Source organism: Podarcis raffonei, chromosome 9 (genome assembly GCF_027172205.1).
Source record: "Podarcis raffonei isolate rPodRaf1 chromosome 9, rPodRaf1.pri, whole genome shotgun sequence".
Lineage (NCBI taxonomy): Eukaryota > Metazoa > Chordata > Lepidosauria > Squamata > Lacertidae > Podarcis > Podarcis raffonei.
In genome coordinates, this window is record NC_070610.1 from 54,988,459 (window position 1) to 55,013,652 (window position 25,194).

The 25,194-nt window shown below is 40.0% G+C and overlaps 1 protein-coding gene across 11 annotated transcripts in view; it reads right to left on the minus strand.

Annotated features, from left to right (window-relative positions):
• Nucleotides 1-25,194, minus strand: part of ANK2 (ankyrin 2) — a 320,751-nt gene that overhangs the window by 157,533 nt on the left and 138,024 nt on the right. The window lies entirely within an intron of this gene.

Genomic DNA, 25,194 nt, shown 5'->3' on the forward strand with positions numbered 1-25,194 from the left:
CCAAGAGCTTACATATTCACACAGTCATAGTTTGGCTTAGCATTACAGGTAAACCAGCTCTACTTAAGACAGATAAGTAGTTCACACCCACAACTGAAACCAAAGAACAGGGAGAGGGAGCTGGCAATGTGTTTGCAGCTCTTACTGCCACTCTTGCACAAATGTCTTCTACCTACTCTCAGCATTACATATGGCCATCACTAAATCCATGATGAAACTGAGGCTCAAAAAATCTACTTTCCATTTTAAAGAGTATTCTCAGTGTGAGTTTAGGGCAGGTGCAATTGCACTTCCTGCTCCAGGTCTTAAAATCGTGGTCTAAGATTCAGCCTGAAATGAGAAAGAGTGTTAGCCCTGATGCAGATCTGATCGTGCAAGGCAATTCTTATGTTCTTAGCTTTGCTCATTGGTCCCAGATATCAGGAAAATAATTAAATCAATGTGTGCCACTGTCCATAACAGGTGAACACAGTGCAAGACATCTTGCAACGTGAACTTCCTTTTGGAAGGCTGTGCCTGTTTGGCATTTCAGCAATTCTTGTTTTATTACTAACCTAGTACTACGTAAACACTCCTTTTTGCTCAGCAGTGTGTGAGTTATGCATACATACCATATATATATATATATATATATATATTGTACCCCCTAATTATGAGTGCAGCAGGATTTATTTATTTTTAATGAGCTATACCTAAACAGCACAAGTCAACCAGGTGAAAGCAAGAGTCATCAACAAAGGGCAAGCCCTTCATGATATCGATCTTAAAGTGGTCTAGAGCAAATAAATATTATGGTAAATAATAGGATGGTTGATCTAAGTATAGCTTGAAGTGGTCAATCACTGCCCAACATATGCAGCATTTTATTGATCCTAAGGAGATGAAGTCCTTCTGCAGTCATCAGTCAAAAGGTTGGATGTTCAACATCCCGTTAAATAAAAACCAAGTTAGCCCTATGTAGCAGGGTACCCCACCCCCTTCTGGCTATTTTTTCCACTGGAGTGTGTGTACTGTGGAGCTGTAGCTCTGCTACAAATGGTATGTAGGAGTTGAGTGGGAGGAGAAGCAGATGAACAACGAGCCTGAAAGAACAGAACACAGGAAAAAAATTATGTCGCTTCTGATACAAGTTTGATGCAACTGACTGTGGAATCAGAAAATGAAATACAACAGGATTCCTCCGGGGATGCTCTCTGGTTCTAGGTTCACATTGTATAGCATCCTCTGTTTACACAGCTGACACGTCCTTTCTGCTTCTAAGGCAAGCAGCTACAGAATGGGGGGAGGAGAGAATATGGGAGAGGTGAATAAAACGGACTTCACCCACTGGGCCCATAGTAAAGAGCTTTTAGCTACAGAGTGCTAGGTACAAAGGAGAAATGGCATAGCAATAAGAACACAAAGAGAGGATGGCTGGATCAGGCCAAGGCTTATCTTGCACAGAATTCTGTTCTAACAGTGGCCAGCCAGGTGTCTATTTGAAGCCCGTGAGTGAGACAAGAGTGCAAATAGTACTTTCCTGCTCACAATTCCCAACAACTGATATTCAGTGGCATGCAATCATTGCAGCATGAAGTCAGCATCCCATAAAACAATAACAATTACTTAATATTTATATAGTACTTTGAAGCATTCAAAGTGTTTCATGTGCATTACCTAGTTGGAATCCATGCAGCAATGCTGTAAGGATTGCATACCACCCTGATCTATTTTTAATGAAGAGTGACTTATAAATGCTTTAAATAAACAAGGTAAATCAGCGCTATTAGCCCTCGTATTGAAGATGGGGGAAATTGAGGTAACAGAGTGCCTTGCCCAAGACTACTTATGTTTATGGAAAAAGCAATATATTAACTAAGGCCTTCCTGATTCACAGCTCAGTCTCTCAACCATTTTACCCTACACCAGCTCTCAAAGTCACTAGGTAATGAATCACTCCAGTCCTGCAATTGAATTTAGAAAGGGGTTGTGTAGAAGGTTGAGGGGTGGAGCAAAGAAAAAGCTAAGAAAAAGTTCTACTTTAGAACAACATCTGTTAACAAGAATGTCTACCAAGATGCACTGCTCTCTGAATCAATTTATCCAATGATACCTCTCAATATTGTTCAACGCTACCATACTAAAATGTAACAACAGCATTTCTATAAGACATTAGAATGTCCAAAGGGTTTACATTACTTCACTGATCCTTACAAGAATAATGCTAAAGTGTTTTAAACACTATTAAGTGCCATATGAATGGCATGCCACTATTCCCCATTTCTTCCACACTTGCAATGGGAGAGACTGAGGCTTGGTTGGGGTCATCTGGGAAATTCATGGTACAGGCAGATCTGAACCAAAGATTTTCTGATTCACAGCTCAGTCTCTTAGACAAATATAAGATAAAGACTTACAAATCCATATATGTATTTGTTTGTTCTGAAGGAGTGGACAGGAAGTAACGGCAGAATCAGAATCAGGCAAGATCTAGCCAGATTGGTAACTGGAAGTTTACCTATTCAATACTAATGAACCTTATAATTGCATATACCCATATACGGGTGTGGTTGGGTAGGTGTCCACTAATTGTTTAGACTTTACAAACTATTTTAGCCAAATTAGATACCCAACTAGCACACCCATTCAACCGGATAGTCTGCTATATAATGATATTGATGTTGGCACCTGTCTATCTCAGGAGACAGTGGAAGAGAGCACCTTCGAGGGTAAAGTCAAGCAGTTGGGGAATTACAGCAACTGTAATTACTGAATTTGTGGGGAAAGTCACAACCCTGACTGCTTCATTCAGATCATTGGCATGACTCTAGAGTGACTTTCCATGCAAGGCACATCACATGCTTTCCAGTGTTTTGTTAACACAGTGAAGAAGACAAAAAACTGAAAACCCATGAATTTAACTAGCATCAAACCCACCCTAATGATCAGGTGCAACCGCTTGTCAGACCAATGAAACTGGTTATATTTCAAATCTCACTGGTTAGAAAAGGCCTGAAGAAGTCCAATTACAATTAACAAATCAATCAGTATTTGGTCTTGGCACTGTTTCTTATGCCTCTGAACAGATCACTAATCTTCAGTGATAAGAGAATTTGCTTTCTTCTTCTTCTTCCTCCACAAAAGCAGGTGGCCTGCACTATAGTTCAGTTTCTTGACTGGGGATGCTAAGATGTAATTTAAGTCTTCTGCCTGCCAGATTCTGGGCAGGGGTCAATTAGTTTCAAATATTCCCTTAATTATTACATCTTCATCCAATTGTTAGCATCTACCCTTGTTTAAAAGGAAACACTAAATTGTGATTCCAGCTATGTAACAACTCTTTATGTATCCCTCTCTCACCCCACCCCCAAATTCGAAATGCACACGTTCCTGATTGCCATTTGTAGCATTCACACCTACTGTAGTGAAATTGTTCACTCTCTTTCCCAAACGCTTTGAAGAAGCCAGCACCAAGGACAGCGCTGACATGGGAATCTGGCAGGCTCTAGTCTAGTGAGTGGAAATTTCGAAGTGTTATCAGTGCCCTTCAGTATAACCGAAGGGCAGCAACAGACCACATAATTGGCAAAAGAAAGATACACATGGCTGCTTTCTGGAAGGGGGGGAGGGGGAACCTACCACAGTCCTGTCTCATAATGCATCATCCCAAACACTGTGAGACAAAAATCGAAGGAGGAAATTATTCTGGCTCCTTTTTTAAATGAAAGGCAAACACAAAGATAAATCACTCATCTTAAAATATTATCTATATGTAACTGCATCTCTTTAATTCTTTATATTGAATATGTTTGTGCGTGGCTCTGTTATTATTAGTATGGTGGGGTGTTATGTTTGCAAATATCGTAGAATTATAGAGTTAGAAGGGAACCTGTGGATTATCTAGTCCAAGTCCCTGAAATGCAGAAATTTGCAGCTTGTCCCATACAGAGATTGAACCTGCAACCTTGGAGTTATCAACACCATGCTCTAACCAACCTAGTTACCCAGGCATCATGTTTATGATTTGTTGTTGTTGTTAAAATGATTTATCTGATCACCAAACACAGGAGTTTGGGATCCCAGAATCCAAACACTAAGTACTTCTAAGCCATCTCTGTCTGAAAGTTTGCTTCAGATAAAAGAATCGAATTTGTTTGTCTGTCCGAGATAATGGCTGGTGATTGGTAGCCCCCTGCTGGGGAACTGCTGCTTAGCAAGTAATAAGAGTTTGCTTACAGCTAACTAGAGCAGAAATGTGTTTCTTCCCCCCACTTACTTCTGCTGAAAGGCTTGCTGTGTATGGATTACAGCAGCAGATTACGGTCGTTGTGTTTTATCTTATATAACCCACCCCGGCACAACAGGGTGAAGGGCAGGTAAGAAGCACCATAATCAAATAAAAATAATAAAATTACAACAATCAGGATTATATCTGGAATTCCTAGTACTAAACCGTCACTGCAGAACTTAAGATATTTGGTTGGGGATAATTCTGCTGGTGCGAATGAGATCACTCGACAGTAAATTGTTTGAAGACTGCCAGTCAATTACTTCGGATTGCAGCCTGAGTTTCGAAGACACAACTATGTACTGAAATGTTTGCTAACATAAACAGCTCAGTTAAATCATTAGCAATAACTAAGAAATGTTAATTAGGGACAACACAATTTTAAATTATAATGTGAACAAAACAAATGCAAATATATTAGGCTGAAATGTACTGTACAGGCAAATTAGTCAAGACTACAGGGTAAATTTAATTTTGATACTGTGTTTTCAGTAGGCATGCAATTAATTTTAAGGATTTTTTGTTTTTGTGCTGTTCCATCAACTCTAAGCATTGAGGTGAGTTACAAATCCAGGGACATGATCCAGCCTTTCTATGTTCAGGTGGCAAATCACAGATGTTTGGCTAGACATTAGCTTCATACACCACACAGTAACCTACAAACTGTTTAGCAAGGCAGTCCTATACATGTTTACCTAGAGGAAGTATGTCCAGAAACATATAGTGAAGTTTACTCCCAGGAAAGTGTGCATAGGGTTTCAACTTCTAAGTTAGGACTCTATTCTAAAGGTGACATGAGCCAGTCTTTCGTCTCATCCACACCTTTGCTTGACCCATTAGCAGACTACTGGCCACAGAAGAAGGGAAGCACAAACGCAACAGACTGGCTGCAGAGGCCTGGAGCAATCCACAACTCTACCACCACAAACCAGTTGCACTCCCATGTTGGATGAGCAGGAAGGTGAAGTCCTTTCCTATCTATACTGTATAGAAGTCAAGTGGGCTGAAGAAACAGACAAGTATTATTACTACTATTTATCATCACCATCACCAGTGCTTCTAGAAGAAAATGTGATGGCACTGTGTTCCCTTGAGTACCCCCAGAAAAAAGCCATTATTAATTATTATTATTATTGATATTATCTTTGGGGTGGCTCACTTATACACCCTTAGGCACCAGGTGAAAACATTCCTCTTCAACATGGCCTTTGGCTGATTAACATCTTATACCCCTTTGAAATGTGTTTGTGGGAGGGGGTTTGGAACAGGTGGGTTACTGGTTTGTTGGGTTTTTTTTGTTCTTGCTTTTAATCATGTATTTTGTGTGCTGCATTTTTCTGATGTGAACTGCTCTGACATCTGCAGATGAAGGGTGGTATACAGACATTAATAATAATAATAATAATAATAATAATAATAATAATACATGTACACCCTGATTTGCTTTGGGCCCAGGAGCCTTCACACAACATGCCTCCTCAATCATCTCTATGGAGGAGAAGCACATTACAAGTCCACCTTTGTGGTGCATCAATGGGGGAAAGTACTTCAAAAGATGCGTTAAAGCAAATTTGGAGTTCTGGATCAGGGCAGAACATAATCCCTGCAATTATCAATACTGCAGGTTTCCTTGGCACATAACACGAAACTATATAAATTAGCCCTATAAAGACCCTTGTAAAGACCCTGTTATGGAAAGGCACTAATATATAGAAGGTTCCATTTACTGTGCATCTATAGTTTGTCTTTGAAAATGCATCCAGTAAATTCCAGACCTAAGCAATTACTTCTAGAGGAACTGGGTTCCAAATCCCTATCAAGTTCCTGAATTCTTAAACAGAACTGCTGACAGGGAAATATGGAGGTAATGCAGGATAATTGATGCAGTTCCAATATTTTGTCCATCTTCCAGTTTTAAAAATGGTACACCTATGTGAGTAACATCCTGATAAACATAATTTTAATTTCTTTCAAAACTATTGACAGATAAAAGACACAACTGCTTTAAATATAGAACATTAAATTTAGCTGATTTTGAAGGACACTAGTCAGCAAAGAGCTTGGCTCCTTGTCAACAGACTTTTTATTACCAATTTCACAGTAGCCCAACCCATGCACAGCTGCGGTCCTAAACAAATTTCTTTCTTATATTGGCCAATCAAAGTGATTTAGAAACTGGCATCACTGATTTTGTGTGTTCTATTTATGGAAGCGTAGAATTCAGGTACACTTCTTGAGGCTACACAGGACAGCACCTGCACAGAAGGAAGACGAAGGACAAGGTTGTGTCCATACGACCACTGCAGTCTGAGGCAGTTACAGATTATAGGTCACCCATGCTGACCCCAGGAGTATCAGCTCACAGCAGTGGAGTGATGTACTTCCCAGCACAGCTTTTTGCAGGCCTCTTCTGCTACTCAAAAGGTAAGTGGCTCTGAACTCTGAGCATATTATCAGTATGAATTTATAGAAAAACAGCAGCTCACATGAGCTGGATTGGTCCATTGGGCAGGCTTCCTTGCAATATAAATGGAGACTGTACATTTGTTTTGCAAAGTTTGTTTTGCTTTTGTTTTGCAATACAGTTTTATGGGGGGGGAGAAATACTGAAGAATTAAGAACTTAATTCGTTCTGGAGGTCCGTTCTTAACCTGAAACTGTTCTTAACCTGAGGTACCACTTTAGCTAATGGTGCCTCCCACTGCCACTGCGTGATTTCTGTTCTCATCATGAAGCAAAGTTCTTAACCCGAGGTACTATTTCTGGGTTAGCGGAGTTTGTAACCTGAAGCGTCTGTAACCCGAGGTTCCACTGTATATATACTGGGCTGAGTGCCCGTTTGCCATTTTTGTTCTTCTTGTTCCTGGTGTTACAATAAATCCTTTTGAGCTGAAATCTGGTCTTGGGTCATGCCAGAACCCACCTACACTTCACCTCCTTTTTGCCTCCATATTTTTGCATTTCTATTTGTTTTGCAATGCAGTTTTATTGGGGGGGAGCAGAAATATTGAAGAAAATTTAGAGAGAGTTCATTTGCTTTACAGTATAACTGTACCTAGGTCATACATAACTATATAATGAGCCATCATATAAAGATGTACAAACACAGCAAAATATGTGATAACAAATAAATAACAACAACAATTTATTTCTGGTAGCCCACCCATCTGGTTGGGTTGCCCCAGCCACTCTGAGTGTCTTCTAAAAGAGTGTAAAAGAAAAACGGCACCCTTTAAATGCCCACAAAAATGCAGACTGTGGATCCAGTTTCCCTTTTCTCCAGGATTAGAAAGGACTGTAGCTTGGTAGTAGAGTACCTGCTTTGCATGCCAGTCTGGCATCACCAGGCAGGACTGGGAATGCCCCCAGTATGAAACCCTGGAGAGCTGCTTCCATCGGTCCATGCAGGCAGCACTTAGCTACATAGACAGATTGTCTGACTCCATAGAAAACAACTTGCTATGTTACTAAACCTCAGTCTGTGGCCCTAACAGAATTAAGATTCCAGCATTTAGTAGCCACAGAGCCAATTGCAAATTATTTCTCCCCATGCTTCGAATTATAGAAACCCTGCCAAGTGCTTGTTGGAGGCAAATGAAGCATCAGCTAGAAATGCCTCACCATTCATAATCCTGAAGCACGCTGTGCACCTATTTACTTGGGTGAGAGTTGACAATGCCTGCTGCCTTCTAGCTGACCAAGGTTGCAGCATGACACAGGGAAAGGAGGGGTGATTGGAGTTTACCAAATCACTTCACCTGCCTGCTCATGGATCCATTACATTTGCTGCAGCTTATCCAGCTTGTGTTCAGGTCAGCCAGAGGAAGCACTAAAAGTGCTCCAGATGACCTATTTATAGAGCGTTCATCCTGATCTGCTTGCACAAAACTTAAGCAGAGGTTTGATTATATCCAGTCTTTATTGAGCATCCATTCTCATTTTTGCAACAAAGAGCATTCATCCTGATTTGCTTATGGAGCATTTTTACATCTCCATATTTCGGAAATAAACTTCCACATCACTTTTCTAACAGCAAAAAAACCTGTTCTGTTTTGAAAGTGCACTTCTTGCACACTTTAACCGCACAAACCTTTATTTCCCAGTTTGCACTTGAATTCCTTCCCCAAAATGCTAGCAGTCTCTCCCCCAGACTCATCTGCATTGTGGAGGATTACATTTCTTCCTTCCTTTACAGGGTTGATGTTCAGGATTATGCTTAGATAATGCATGCAATGGATGCACTTTGAACACTTGCAAGTAGAACACACATGTTAGGTGTTGTTTCCCAACTTACTATCTTAAAATCAAAACAGAGTGAGATGAATAACATCACTTGTAAAGCCACACAATACAAACATTTGAGATTTAAGAAAGGTATATTTTCCAATAATGGCAGTAAACAACTTTTTGTATAGAGATTACCAAAAAGAAATGTAGCTTTCAGAGAGAATGTTGTGGTGCAACATGCTTAAAATAATTGGGAACACTAACGTGATCCAGCCAAGTGCACAAAGTGTTCCTTCTTGACTGTCACTTTATGTTCAGAGTTATCACAGCTTATCTGGTCATGAGAAAGAAGGCTGGAGGCAAGAACACAATTATACTAGTCATGCTCTTGTTCTTCTCAATTGCTGGCTCAAGTCAGCTGTTCCAGTCTTGCATGTCTTTCTCACCGAACGCAAATTCCTTTAAATTGATGTTAGGTGGTACTAGCCAATGCAATAAATTCTTTCTAAAGACAAACAAGAATTCTCCTTAATTCCAATCAAAGAAGAAATTATTATTATGGCTGACCCTTAAAAAACCAAAAGATATCCCACAACATAGGGATACTAGAAGCTTAGGTGCAACGTACAGTGGTACCTTGAGTTACATACGCTTCAGGTTACAGACGCTTCAGGTTACAGATTCTGCTAACCCAGAAATAGTACCTCGGGTTAAGAACTTTGCTTCAGGATGAGAGCAGAAATTGTGCTCCAGCGGCGCAGCAGCAGCAGGAGGCCCCATTAGCTAAAGTGGTGCTTCAGGTTAAGAACAGTTTCAGGTTAAGAACGGACCTCTGGAATGAATTAAGTACTTAACCAGAGGTATCACTGTATTTTAAAAAGTTGCCTCATGGGAATTTATGTTGAAAAATTTGGAAATGATGGGAGTGGGAAAGGATTTTTTCAATGGTATAAAGGCAATTTATTCAGAGCAAAGTGCAAAACTGATTGTAAACAATGTAATTACAGAAGAAGTGAAGATAAAGAAAGGTACAAGACAGGGATGCCCTCTCTCACCATTGTTATTTATAACGGTCCTGGAGGTCCTTTTGAGTTCAATTAGACGAAACGAACTAATAAAGGGAGTCACAGTAGGTCGAAATGAATATAAAGTAAAAGCCTTTGCCGATGACCTGGTAATTACGATAGAAGACCCAGCAAACAGTTTAAAAGAGGTTCTAAAGAAAATTGATCAATTTGGCAGAGTGGCTGGGTTTATATTAAACAAAAGAAAAACCAAACTAATGGTGGAGAATATGGATCAGAGTTTAATAGAAGAATTGCAAAAGGAAACAGAGATGGAGGTGGCTAAGAAGGTAAAATATTTAGGAATATGGTTAACCCCAAAGAACATTGATTTATATCAAAACAACTATTTAACGATGTGGAATGGTATTAAGAAAGACCTCGAAGTTTGGGGTAGGATGAAACTATCCTTTTGGGGCAGAATTTCAACGATCAAAATGAGTGTGCTTCCAAAGATGTTATTCTTATTTCAAATGATTCCAATAATTAAGGGGACAAAGATCTTCAGAGAGTGGCAAAGAATAATATCAAGATACATCTGGCTGGGCAAAAAGCCAAGAATACAATTTAAGTTATTAACTGATGCGAAGGAAAGAGGTGGTTTTGCCCTGCCAGATTTGAAATTATATTATGAAGCATCTTGTCTCTGTTGGTTAAAGGACTGGATAACATTAAAAAACAATAAGTTGTTGGATCTTGAAGGTTTTGATGGCAGATTTGGTTGGCACGCTTATTTATGGTTGGGGAAGAAGAAAGTCCATAAAGGTTTTGAGAATCATATTTTCAGGGGTTCCCTAATAGAAATATGGGATAGGTATCAAAACATTTTGGAACCTAAAGTACCACATTGGTTGTCCCCACTGGAGATTATGAGTGTAAAGAAAACAAATATGAGAGGGCACTGGATCACTTATGGACATATAGTTATCAAAGAAGGGGGAAAATGGAAAATGAAGCCATATGAACAAGTTAAAGATTATGTATATGATTGGTTGCATTATCTTCAAATAAACGAAATGTTTAAAAAGGATCTTAAAGAGAGGGGATATATTGAAAGAGAATCCAGATTTCAAACAGAGATAATAAATAATGATTGTAAAATAATGTCAAAAATGTATAAAATGTTATTGGAATGGCAAACAAAGGATGAAGAGATCAAATCGGTTATGATACACTGGGCCAGGGATTTTGGTTATAATATACAATTAGCAGACTGGGAAAAAGTATGGAATGAAAATAAGAAATTCACTGCATGTATGACGATAAAGGAAAACATTATGAAAATGTTTTTTTAAACATTGCAAAAATGTTTAAAACATGTAATAAGTGTTGGAAGTGTAAAGAAAAGGAAGGGTCATTTTTCCATATGTGGTGGGAGTGTAGGAAAGTGAAGGGATTCTGGGAAATGATATATAATGAGTTGAAGAAGATGTTTAAATATACATTTGTAAAGAAACCAGAAGCTTTTTTGTTAGGAATTACAGGAAGAGAAATTAACAGAAGTGATTACAAACTTTTTCAATATGCAGTGACTGCGGCAAGAATTTTAATGGCCCAAAAATGGAAACAAGAGGAACTACCAACAGTGGAAGAGTGGAGAATGAAACTTATGGATTTTGCAGAATTAGATAAAATGACTGGGAAAATTAGATACCAGAAAGATCACAAGTTCAATGAGGACTGGAGAAAGTTTACGATTTATCTGGAAAATATCTGTGATGAACAGACAACGCTAGTCGGTTTTAAAGAGGCTTTGTGATGAGAAAGGGTATTGTAAAAGAAAATGAGATGAAAGGATATTATTAACTGGCAATATATTATAAAGGAAATGCGTAATAAATAGAAAACATGAGGATTGTGGGAGGAGCTGGTGGAAGTAAAAAATTAGTACATTGGTGAATATGGTTATGTTTGAATAATTTGTAAAAGAGAAATTTGTAAAAAAATTAATAATAATAAAAAAAAGAACGGACCTCCGGAACGAATTAAGTACTTAGCCTGAGGTACCAGTGTATAATATGTAGTGGTGGTTAGGACCAGAGGCAAAGGTGGGAAGAACAATTCATGTAACTTTTCTTTAATATAGTTTCTATGCACATTCACACAGACCTCTGTCCTCTAGCCAGACAAGCATTAGTCCAAAGACACATCGGAGTCAGGGGGAAACACTCATGGAATGAGAGAAGCAAGGTTGCTGAGGCTTGTGGCTGGGGAGCGGGTTTGCGCTGGGAGAATCAAAGGGCCAGATAAAGAGGCCCCTGTGAATGATGCTCTTTATTCTCGCTGTAATGGGACCCTTTCCCAGACCTGTAGTCCTAGTGTAAGAAAGAAATCTTAGGATAAATAAGACAGGGTAGCAAGAATGTGGCCAAAGCATCTTTGTGAGTTTGCTATCAAGTGTTCATTTCAGAGTCACCATTTTACCTGTAGGTACAAAAAGAGTCTTGAGAGATATACAGATCCAAGGCAGATGCTTGGTGAAGCTTATTTCTGAGTAGACATGCATAGGTTATGTGCTGTTAGTTCAGTAGTTATAACACATAAAAGGTAGCTTAATTAGTAAGAATGAGACTGAAATCCTATACATACTTGCTCCAGAATAAGTTAAGCTCAATGAGTTACTTCTAAGCAGACATGCATAGGAATCTAATCTATTCTCCAGCATAGCTCAACATCAGAAATAGCAAGCACAAACTCCTTTGCACATACCTACAATAGAGAAACACAGCCACTCAAATGCATTTTTAAGATAAGTTACAAACCAATGCATATTAATTCAAGAGATCATGCAGCTTGTTCTCAAATAAATGTGCTTAGGGCTATAGGTTTAAGCCAAAATTCTATGCATACGAATAATTTATAACTCAGATTTTGCCTACTTTCCATTGACATAACACACTGCTTTCAGTGAGATGGGACTTCTTTCCTGGTAGTCACAACTATTTTGGAGTCCTATCAATGTAGATGAGCAGTTAAGATTTTGTTTTGTTCCAATGTGCATCACTTGATGCTGAATCTAATTTGCTATTCTGCTGCCCAGACATGAATACAGTGAAACTGCTAATTTTAATGAACAGTTGAGAAATGTTACACTTGTTGCAACTGAATAGGCTGTACTGTATTATATTGGACAACCAGGCACCAATCATAACAAACATCAAAACCTCTTCAGTTTAAGAGCTATTTTCTCAAGCTACCACCAGAGGGCACCCTTACTACAAAACAATGGAAACTAGGATGGGCTACAGAAAATGAACAGCTACAAACTGAAAATTCAGTCAGTCTACCTAAAGATTTTTATCACAGTTAGACCATCTTTTAAAATGTACATTTATGTTTTAAAAATGCACATCTCATATACAATTCTTCATATACATACAAAAAGACCCTTTGACATTGCCTTTATACTGTATTTAATGAAGGCTTCAAATAGAACTATACACTGTTGACAGTTTGCATCCCAGGCATAATCCAGAAGTGTTGAAATCACTGAGGAATTGCTTACTTTACTTTTTACACACACACACACACACACACACACACACACACACCTGCTTAGTTTCCTCCACCACAGAGATGTCTGGTGCACCCTAACCTACAACACTCAATGAAAATCTTCCAGGGCAACCTCAGTTTTAAAGTTTTCAATTAGCATCTTCATTTCTAGTTATTCTACTTTTGAAATAGCACCTTCTTTGAGATTCCCAGTAGCCAAAGCAAAACTGGCACATTTTTATACACTCAGATAACCATTTTAAATAAAATGTCAGTGCTTTCTTACTCCGGTAGTTGCAAACAAAACAAAACAAAACACTTAGCAGCTCCTCACTTCTTTCAGTTTTATCAGTATTTCATTCTCATGCTATCACCTGCAGTGTAGAGAGAAGAAATTTGAAATACCAGACATCTCATCGCAAATCATGATTGTTGCCTTCTTTGGTAGTGCTGATACCTCAATATGTAAACATTTTTATTTATAGTCAAACATGACTATGAAGTCCCATAAATACTATTGGAAAAGCAGGTGCTATAACATTAATACAAGCAGATATGGACCAAAAATACATGGAACTCCATGTAAAAGCAGGGTATTTTATTTTTTAAAGGCCTGGTATACATATCTATGCATCCATCTATCTAACAACGTTGTTTACACTACCCTGCCAAGTCAGACGAAGCTGCTATAAGCCCGTCTCCTCAATCACCACTAGATGTCGCTCAGTCTACAGTGTTGACTTCTGACCACGCCTAAATTTTAAAATCCTTGAGATACAAACAGAAAACAGTGACAAATTGCCTGCAGTACACAGAGGCAGAGTTTTCCAGACATTTTGTTCAACTAGTGGAACACTTAAAGAGATTAGCACCTATGCATGCAAGGAAAGAAAGCCCTCAGGAGGGGAGGGGAGGGGGCTGGTCGCTTCTATTGTCCTGTTTTAAACAAAGGACTACAGCAGCCTTTACCAACCTAGTGTCCTCCAGATGTTTTGGTCTACAACTCCCATCAGTTGTGCTGCCCGGGGCTGGCAGGAGTTGTTGTCCAAAACATCTGAATGACACCAGGTTTTCTTATTTCTGAATTGAAAAAAAGAATAACAGTGGATTGCAGGACTACAGCTCTCAAAGCACCAAGCTTTTGCAAAGGAATAAACGTAAGTCCAGGTTTCACCTTTTAAAGTCAACCCCAAAGGAGAACACAGAACGCAGGCAAATCCTTAATTATTGGTGGATTTGTATTTTTGTTGTTTTGTTTTCAGAATCCTAGAATTGTAAAGTAGGAAGGGACCCCAAGGGCCATCTAGTCCAACCCCCTGCAATATGATTTCTATACAGTTAAGGAATCCTGTCTACAGCCAGGGTTGCCAACTTGAATAAAATATTGGGGAGGCCCAGGTAAGCCCCACCCCACATAATCGATCACATGTGGTACGCACACACCATTTTGCCCATCAACTTTGGGGGACCTGGTCCCCTCAAATATTTTAGGGGGGCGAAGACCCCTCGGTCCCTAAGAGTTGGCTCCTATGCCCACATCCGTCCCTGCGTGGGCTCGAACCACCAACTTTTGGGCACACACTGGTCAGAGAAGGCTTTCACTGCTTCAAATACAAAACAAATATTATTTATCTTATTGTTTTCAGAGATAGCCATGAAATGCTTTAAAAGGGGGCTTTAAAAAAAAAGCAGCTCGCCCTTAAATAGATGAGCACTTTAAGAACATTGCCAAAGACACAGTCTCTCCATGATAAATTGTGCCCACTCCAGCCACAATATGTAAGAATTAGGGTCACCATCTTTTGAGTCTTCAGTCCTCTAGAAAATCAGAGAACAGGTCTGAATACATACTGGGCCAGCCCAATATATTCCACACACAGAAGCCAACTGGACTAGCAGATGAATTGTAGGGTAGATAAACATACATTTAAAGCGCATTTTTTAAAAAAATCCACATATTTGTGACCATAGCATACAAAAATGCATTATATTATGCATGTGCTCTACCGCTCACCTAAAGCACTTCCTGTTATGTATGCAGGCATCGTAGGCCAAAGCCAGGCTGTATGCATGACACTGCAGGCCTAGGCCTTAATGCCTCCTGGAGCTCAGGTGCTTCACCTGCATAACAAAAGACAGGGAGGATTCTAAAACCCTCCAATCATATTTGCAGGTAGCTGGCAGGCAGCCAATCTGTGCTGCGATAGGGCCAGCGTTATGATTTGCTAGTCACAGCATTATGCGACCTATCACAGGCAGGGCCAGGTGTTTTGCCTGGGACGGCTTAAAGTGTGTATATATATACTGGGCTGAGTTCCTCTGTTTGCCATTTTTGTTCTTGTTCCTGGTGTTACAACAAATCCTTTTGAGCTGAAATCTGGCCTTGGGTCATGCCTGAACCCACCTAAACTTCACCTCCTTTTTGCCTCCATATTTTTGCATTTCTATTTTGACAGAAAGAGAGGAGAAACACCAGCAACAAAAGTGGATAAATGTAAGCAAACAACTCTCTGTACTCTTATAGGCCTGACTCCTACAAGGCACAATCACTGCCAAAGGTGTAACAACTTATAAAAACTGATCTCCCAGCAAGAAGGTAAAATATTACTAAAGGAGGTCAAATCACAGCAGGGAATAGGCCAGAAAATGTCTGAAAGACACTGAAGGGAACAGTATGCCTATTGTTTATGGGGAATATATATTTAAAGTGCTGGGTCTTAAAACTATTACATCAGTAAAACCTCCGAATAGAAAAATAAGGGCTGGCAGAGAGCAATATGTTTGTGTAACTGTCAAGTAAGAGCAATGACTGTCTATGACAAGGCACCAACTGCTCTGTCCTTTTGCATCGCTTCCTAAAAGCATCATATGCAAATGTTAAAAGCCAAGAGCGGAACAAAGAAGATGATACATTGCAGGCCGAAGTAAGATTTATGCCTCTCTAGCCTTCAGACTGCAAGCAGAACTGCTAGAATTTCTAGCTACTAGGAATAAACGCTTCTGGGGTTGTTGTTGTTGATGATGATACAGTTGAATCCAACTGAATTCTGATTGACCTACAGTAGGAAATTCTGGTGGAATTCAACGGGGTGCTATTAACAAACATTCTGTCTAGGGAATGATTGCTGCATGTGCTCTTCTGGGGGGTCTCTTGAACCCCCCCAAGATGCAATTTTGGAGGGCATAGGGAGGAAGCCCCATTGTGCATGTCGAAGTCCTTGCTCAGGGCTTCTGCTGACACAGTGTGTTAGGTGAATCCTGCCCTCTGTACCCACTTTTCTCTGTTTTAAGGTAAAGGTAAAGGGACCCCTGACCATTAGGTCCAGTCGTGGCCGACTCTGGGGTTGCGGCGCTCATCTCGCTTTATTGGCCGAGGGAGCCAGCTTACAGCTTCCGGGTCATGTGGCCAGCATGACTAAGCCGCTTCTGGCGAACCAGAGCAGCACACGGAAACATTGTTTACCTTCCCGCTGGAGCGGTAGCTATTTATCTACTTGCACTGGTGTGCTTTTGAACTGCTAGGTTGGCAGTTTCTCTGTTTAGAGATCTGCAATCCTTTTTATTGCAGTAAATGGGCAACTCTTGTTGCTTTACTTGCTTTTGATACCACTTCTCAACATAAGGAGGTGGAAGCTCTCTCTCCCTGGGTTGCTGAACAGCAGAGGTATCTAGGAATTATCCTCCCACATTCGCTATACCAGCTGTATTTACCATTTCATTGGAAAACCTATAGGCAGACCTATTCTCTGGATGGCTGATGAGGACAACCCCTCTGCGTTTACACCCAAGAGTCACTTTTCCTTGCTATAATACCCAGTGGTTGTTACGTGCTCCCTGCATAACCTCACCTTCAATGAATTAAAATGCCAAGTCGTCAGATTATATCCCTGGAGACAATTCACCAGGGCGCTGTGCTTCAAAACACACAAGGTTTCCAGTCAGAGTCTCATGGGAGCGCGGGAAAGGCAGTCACAGGTGTTAGATCACACAAATAAAATATATTGGCAAAGGCAGGCCAGAAGGAATGCATCTATCACTTATCTGTATTGATTTAACCAGATGGGTTTAATTCAGATCAGTGAATACGCTGGGATTTTGAACCAATTTGCTCTTCCTGCTGATTAAAAAAAAATGTGTTCACTATTGCTTCTTACTAGTAATTATCCTTGCAGTGGGTCACCGTTTCCATAGTAACTGGGTGTTTGATCTTCTAATCAGCATGCAGTTCTCCAATGTTACCACATTATAATACATTATACAAGCAAAACAAATACTGTGTAAAAGGGCTCTCTCTCTTTTGCCACTATATGGTGATGAAAGCAAAGCATTACAAAAACTAAATGGTAACATATGAGTACAAGAAATAATAATATTTACAAAGCATGTGGAGTTTTTGGGTGTCCAAACTGCTACAGAGAAGCTGTAAGGTAGACCAATATTATTACATCCATTTTGCAGATTGAGATTCAGAAGTATTGTTTTCTAAAGTCTACTCAATAAGTTAGTAATTGAGGTCAGCCTTCCTATGGGAGGGTGGGGCCCTGACTGACTCCAGCTATAAAAACTGAGGCTGCTGAACAGACTCTTAGGCTGGCATGTTGTGGCTGGTTTTTTTGTATCTTGTGATTTATGTGGAAGTTGTTCAGTTTGGTTATGTGTTTTTCAATGTTTTATTTATTGTTTATGACTACTTTTGTTATGTTGTAGTTATGTGTTTTTTCATTTTGTCAGCTGCCTTGAGCATGGTTTGAACTGTAGAAACTATGTATATAATTCACATGCTTCGCCACAACACAACATTGACACACACACAAACACATACCCCAAGTAAAGTTTGGCAGAAGGGTTAAATAGATTCTAGTTTTGATTCTACCACTTAGTTGCTATCTTGGGATATTAAGTTACCTTGGGCTTCATTTTCCTCAGCACTGGGAATTTCAAATTACCCTTTCTTTCCAGTTGCAGTGATTTCTAGAAACTCAAACCATGGTTTATGGTTATTGACTGGGAAATTTGCTCATGAGTGAGCAAACACCGGCCTGGGATACCTAAGGACTAAGGAAACTGAATGCAGCTCACTAGCCATGTTTCACATACCCTCCAACATTTCTCCAATGAAAACAGGAACGTCCCATTCCATAATGATAATTTTACTATACATACCCCACACATCTTACTGAGTTGCCCAAACACTCTTGGTGGCTTCCAACATAAATAAAAACATAAGAAAACATTGCAAAAACTTCCCTATACAGGATTGCCTTCAGATGGCTCAGGGGGTCAGATGACTCCAGATCCTCCAACATTTATCCAATGAAAATAGGGACGAACTAAGGAAAAGCGGGGCATTCAATCAAAGCAGGGATCAAATCAGAAATTGGGACGGCTTCTCTAAATCAGGGGTGTCCCTGGAAAATAGGGACACTTGGAGGGACTGGTTTCATGGGCTGGGCAACACCTCAGTTTTTGCAGCCTCAGGCCAGAGGTCTATCAAGTCCATGTTGGGCTGCTATAAATAACTGGAGAGTGGCTGGGAGGATCACAATTTGTGCTGTGTTAACACAGGCTTGATGTTAACTCCTCCTCCCACTATTTAATTTTGCAACCCTAAACACACTTCCTAGTGCAGTGGTACCTCGCATTAAGAACTTAATTCGTTCTGGAGGTCCGTTCTTCACCTGAAACTGTTCTTAACCTGAAGCACCACTTTAGCTAATAGGGCCTCCTGCTGCCACCGCACGATTTCTGTTCTCATCCTGAAGCAAATTTCTTAACCCGAGGTACTATTTCTGGGTTAGTGGAGTCTGTAACCTGAAGCATCTGTAACCCGAGGTACCATTGTAGTAGCAAACAGCATGGTGTGGCTGTGCCACTCACTAGACCTCCCTCTGACCAAATGACTGCTGCAGTGACACAGCTGAAGGAAAGTCCAGTGAGCAGAGTAGCACCACTACACTGTTGCTGCTTACTAGGAAGTAATTGCCACTGAACTCAATGATACGTACTTTTAAATTAGCATGGATTGCATGACAAGAGTGTGACAATTAGCTAAGTTTGAAATGACTCCCTTGATGGGTAAAAGTTTTTCTATGGAATGCTTGATTGCCATGCAAGATAGAACCTCCTTTTCTAAGCACAAGGAAGCATTGAAATGCCATGTGAATGCCATATGAACGTGAATAAATCTAAGCATGTAAAGTGGCTGTCATAAAAGCAACTATTTTTCATGATCTTGTATAAACTGTTTGCAGTATTACAATTCTCATTTTATTCAGTGAAAACATCTATTTCTGTCCCCTTATCCTTCTGTCCATCTGCTTCTTGTACAGTCATGCCTCTGTTGATTTGGTTGATTTAGTTATAAAACAACCACATTTTCTAAAGAAAAGCAAAACACCCCTTTAAAGAGAAAAAAGGAAAAAAAAGAGTATGATTGTTATTCCATAAAATGACTGAGTCACACTTTAGGGAAATACGTTTTAAACAGATATGTCTTCAAGAGTCACCTATATAGCAAAACAGCAGGCATTTCTCTCATTTCAGTTGATACCTCATTTCAGAGGGCTGGACTTTCCTTAGCTCTTCTATTTTACCTCACTATAAATACTATTTAATAGCATTCCCTTTGGCCTCTGGATACAAAGCCTTGGCAATACAATACTACCTAAAGCCAATTTATTGCAAAAGCTGTGGAAATTTTGCATATTCTACCTTCTGTTTTTAGCAAGCTACTTATAACCACACCCCTGGAAGCCCTAAATCTTTTGCCAAATGCAGCCAGCAGCTATACAGTTTCTTTACTTAATTCTTCCTCTGTAACTAAGAAACATAATACAAGCTCTCACTTCCTAAGAGGACTTCCACCAGGGAATTCTAATTGTATTCTGTCAAGACTCAGTTCTCTGGAAATATTAAACACACACACACACACACACACACTTGATGATAAATACCAGATATCCCTTTAAATATCAGCTGCCAGAAGTCACAAGTAGGAAGAGGGCCATTGCACTCGGGTCCTACTTGTGGGCTTTCCATAGGCAAGTGGTTGGTCACTATGACGCCAGAATACTGGAGAGAAACGCGGGTGGCACTGTGGTCTAAACCACTGAGCCTCTTGGGCTTGCTGATCAGAAGGTCAGCAGTTCGAATCCCCGCAACGGGGTGAGCTCCTGTTGCTCTGTCCCAGCTCCCACCAACCTAGCATTTCGAAAGCACGCCAGTGCAAGTAGATAAATAGGTACTGCTGTGGCAGGAAGGTAAATGGTGTTTCCATGCACTCTGGTTTCTGTCACCGTGTTCCGTTGCACCAGAAGTGGTTTAGTCATGCTGGTCACATGACCCAGAAAGCTGTCTGTGGACAAACGCTGGCTCCCTCGGCCTGAAAGCAAGATGAGCGCGACAACCCCAGTGTCACCTTTGATTGGACTTAACCATCCAGGGGTCCTTGACCTTTACCTTTTAACTAGAATGCTGGACCAGGGCCTTTGGCCTGGTCCAGAAGGTCTCATTTTATGGTCTTATAAACATAGTTATGAATGTGCTGCAACCCATGGCAAGTAGCACTAGGCACTTGTATGGCTACTTGGCCATACCGTAGTATCCTGGGGCCCATGGTAATCTGCTTGCATTCCACTTGGGAGTGTGGTGTGGTGGAATGGATCCATCAGTGGAGTTCAGCAATTTATGGATCATGCTTTATAGCAGAGGGTTCTGATTCATTAGAGCAATTAAGTAGGTGTACTCAATAAAGCTGCTATGCTAACTCTACAAATCAACAGACAGGAAATTTATTGTGCGTCATAGGCATATGTTTTAATGCTCTCATGGTAAGAACCTAAGTATATGAATTTAAGTATATGAATTTAACTGGTCCAATCTATTTCTTCCCTGTTATAAGATACAACAGGAAGGAGATGAGAATATAAATATTAAAATAAGAATTTATCTTCCTTATCTTAACTTTCAGTTACCCAGGGACATCTAGAAGAGCAATATTATCTGCAGCCTGAAAAATAGTTTCAAATCGGATATTACACATGATTTGTACTAATTTTGCTTTCATCTTCTTTCTGTTCAGCATTCCAGTCTCTTGATACATAGCCTATAGAGGTGGAACATCACCCATTACTGTGGTTTATCAACTGAAACATCACACTAAACCATAGTTAAGCCTAATTAATAACAACCTGATGTTATCTATGAATGCAGAAAAACTCTCCCCTTATTTATTATTATTATTATTATTATTTATTATTATTATTTTTCCTGCTTGGTTTTCATTAAGTTCAAATACACCATCATTTTCCCTTGTCTATGCAAAGCAGAATTTTAAGAAGGCTTTACTAAGAAGTAGACCACTAACCAAATAGCTAGGATCACATATTCACTTAACCCTGACAGTTGAGGAGACACCTATGAAAACTTCTAGTTTGATTGTAGTGTAAGACAGACTTTTGCAGATGGGATATAAACGTACCACATAAAATTAATATGCTGATCATAAAATGAAAGCAAATCATATGAGCAAGCTATGTATGGAAGAAGAACATTTTAAGAGAGACTGTCATTAATGAACTGTTATTACTGTACAAAGCAATCAATGCTGAAGGAAAGCTTCTCTCTGGAATTTTAAGGGCTCAGCACTTTGTCTGAATCCTAATCTGTCAATAAGGATCTAATGGTTTTGTGAATATCCCACTTATCAAATATCAAAGCAACTGAGAAATTATAGCAGAGTCAATATTTCACTTTCTAAAATAACACTATTATTCATTGGCAATTTACCATTAATGTGATATAAATAGAAATATATCCATCAACAAATATGAATTACACCCTTTCCGGGGATTTTTGAAGTTATTACAGTATATATGAGACCATTTTTTTAAAAAAAAGTCAAGCTGTACTATACAGTCTTTTAGACCAGGAAAAGGCAATCTTTGCACATGGATATTACAGATTGTCCATGAAGACTGAATTTGTACATGTGTGGACATCTACAGCCCATAGAATTTTTATTTTGTATCTGGTATGTTATTTTCTATCTGGTATGTATACAGAAAGCCTCAGGAATGGACATGGCAACTGCATATCCAAATCCATGCAAATAAAGCCATGAACATCTGTATGGCCTCTTGAGCCCGCTGGTTCTACTTCTAATTTCCTACAGAACGGTGTCTATTAAAACACACATTTTTAATCTGATATAATTTGATTAATGCATTCATTATTAACTGCCTCACTCACTAAAGAATTGATGAGCCTAATGATTAACCTGAACAATGCTTTCAGCTATAATTAAGTTTAACCATGATACTGGAAAATGATTTGCCCTGCTAATGTCATTGTTCACTGCTGGGACATTTTAGGATGCCAGAAGAGATGTTGGTCTTGCAGTGTATTGCCAGTACGCCTATGCTTTTTGAAGTGGCCCCAAACTCTACATGGGGTACTTTTAGCCAAGCAGTGTGTGATACAATCCCCTCGTCACACACTCTGTTTTCAAGCTCTCCACTTGATTCTTGCTGCAAATGTCATACCATTATTAAATTCTTCTGGAAAGGAAAGTAAAAGTTCCATCCAGATAATTTTTCAATCGTTGGGATATATATATTCAATTCACACACACACACACACGACTCAACTTAAAATCAATGGAAGATATCCAGCTGACTCACGCTCTCAGTAGACCTAGTGAAGTCCCACTGATTTCAATAGGTCTATTCAGAATATGATTAATGGGAGTGTTTACAATTCACTGTGCATTGGATGCAAGAGGCTATTTTTTAGGATTGCATCATTGGCATGTCTCATATTGCCCATTTTAATACTTTCCTCAGGCAGACAAAACCCAGCACTTGATCAGAATGAGCCAATAAGCACCAAAAGAGCTGTACTGTGATGGTGTACTCAGATCTGGAGCAGTTTTGAACAGAAAAACAGCTGACAGCAATTGGGCTTAAACACTTGCTCTCAGGGCCATCTTAAGCATATCCGGTGCCGTGGTGCAAAGCTCCCTCTGGCGGCCCCCCCTTTTCCAGAGTTGTCAACCTTTTTTTAGGGATTATGGCGCTGCTGGCGGGGCTGGAGGAGGTAGGCAGTGGCTGGAGGGCGGCTCCTCCGGCGGGGAAGCGGCAGAGGCTGGAAGTGGCGCCTCCCGCCTCAGCTGGCCACTTCGAGCTGCAGTGGCCACGGCAGATGAAGGCTCTGGGCGCGGCGCTGCTTCACCGCGGCATGGTGGAGGCGGGCAAAGGCGGCGGCTGATGCCTATGCCTCTTCCCTGGCGCCCTCCAGAACTTGGTGCCCTGGCATCCCGCGCCACTAGCCTCTGTGGGTAAGACGCCCCTGCTTGCTCTTCCATTCAACCACACAGCATCATCAGGCTCCTTTCCTTTCTCAAATTTAGTCAAGGTGTGGCAGGGGAGTAGACTTATTAGTTTGTTGTGGCAGGGGAATAGATTTATTGGTTTGTTCCAGCAAAAACATCAAACTAATAAGTCTACTTCCCTTTCTTTACATGTGACTTACTAACTGGTACCTTATTTTAACTTACAAGAGAAATGTAAATGAAATGTGTCTGAGATTGGGCTTTGTTGAACTGCACTGTTTAATCGATCAGAGTAGCTAAGAGTTACGTTAATTATGTGAAATGACATCCTCATGGATTAGTCAATACCATCTCACTGCTAGCAATGTTTAAATGTTCAAAGATACAAGAGACAATGTGGATTCCTTATTTTCCTTCTTAATGCTCTGCTCTAATCTTCATGCTGTCAAATCTTTACAAGCACATAGGAACTACATCCATCATCTCCTCTGTCATTATAGTCATTATGGTCAAAGGTCAAATACATGTAAAATGTATTTACAGTTGATTAGGATTTTCCCTTAAATTCCATTGCCTGAGGAAATCAGATTTTCAGAAATTGCCTATTAGCACAGCTTCACTGGTTTCTATTGCTGATTTATACCAGTTGAAGATCTGGATTTTTCCGGCTATTTTAAACAATAGGAGTATAGGATTGCCATGTCACCTCACCAGTGTAGAACCCACGTACTAATGAACAGCAAAAACTGATTGCAAAGGCTGCTTGAGCAAACTAGAATCCTGTACTTTAAAAAGATAATCTCAATTTCTAAGGATAACAGACTGGTGTGAGGCAGTGGCAGTGGCGGCAGCGACTTCCCTTGCTCCTTTCTGAACCTGTGGGGTGAGACAAGGAGCAGCCAGTTTCTGAAGCCTCACACACAACCTCCAAGTGTCCAGATTTTCCAGTCCTGAAATTACGTAAGCCATCCCAGCTTCTGATGTGATGGAGTACAGGGGAAGGTGTGTGTGCTGTGACCCTTTGGTAGTTGTGGTAGCACTCGCCTTTCTTTTGATAAGAAACTCAGTGGGAGGACACAAAAAATGGGTGTGTGTGTCAAGGAGAGTCAGGCAGCGCAAGTGAGAAATGGCCCTATTTTCCTCTGATGAATGTTGGAGTGTATGTAATCAACATGTTACAAGATATGTGATTCAACAACAGCAATGATTAATTCATTGTCTGTCCTGCCACGGACATCAGGGCTACGTTTAAGAGGCTTACAAACATGACATATTCTCTGTGGCACTTCTATGAATATATTTGATTGCTGTTTCCACCTTAATGCACTTATTTAAAGGCAATTTGACACTTTTTCTTTCCTGTGCTTTTTCATACAGGATTTTTCCAGGTTGCCATGAGACATTTGAAAAAGCACTGATCCACATTCTAATCACGTCCGTGCTCTTGTTTGCAGCTTGTTCTTTTATATTTAAAACATTCAGTTTTTCTCATTTGTTTTAGGCATGTATATGGTAAATATTAACCTCTTCAAGACCATTATTCTGCCTAGATTGATGTGCAATAAAGTGATGCCTCATAATATTTAGTTAAAAGCAGAGGCACGGTTCATATGTTACGACTCAGATATGCAGTATACCTGTGTAGACATTATGCATAGGAAAACCTGCTGCATAGCAATGTGTGCCTTTAGAAAGGTACCTTGAGTATTGTTACACAATGCAAACAGCAATCAAGGGATGGCCGTTTAGATACAATGCCAACCTCTATCACTACAATACATAAAAACAACAAAGCTATGCAGTATCACAAT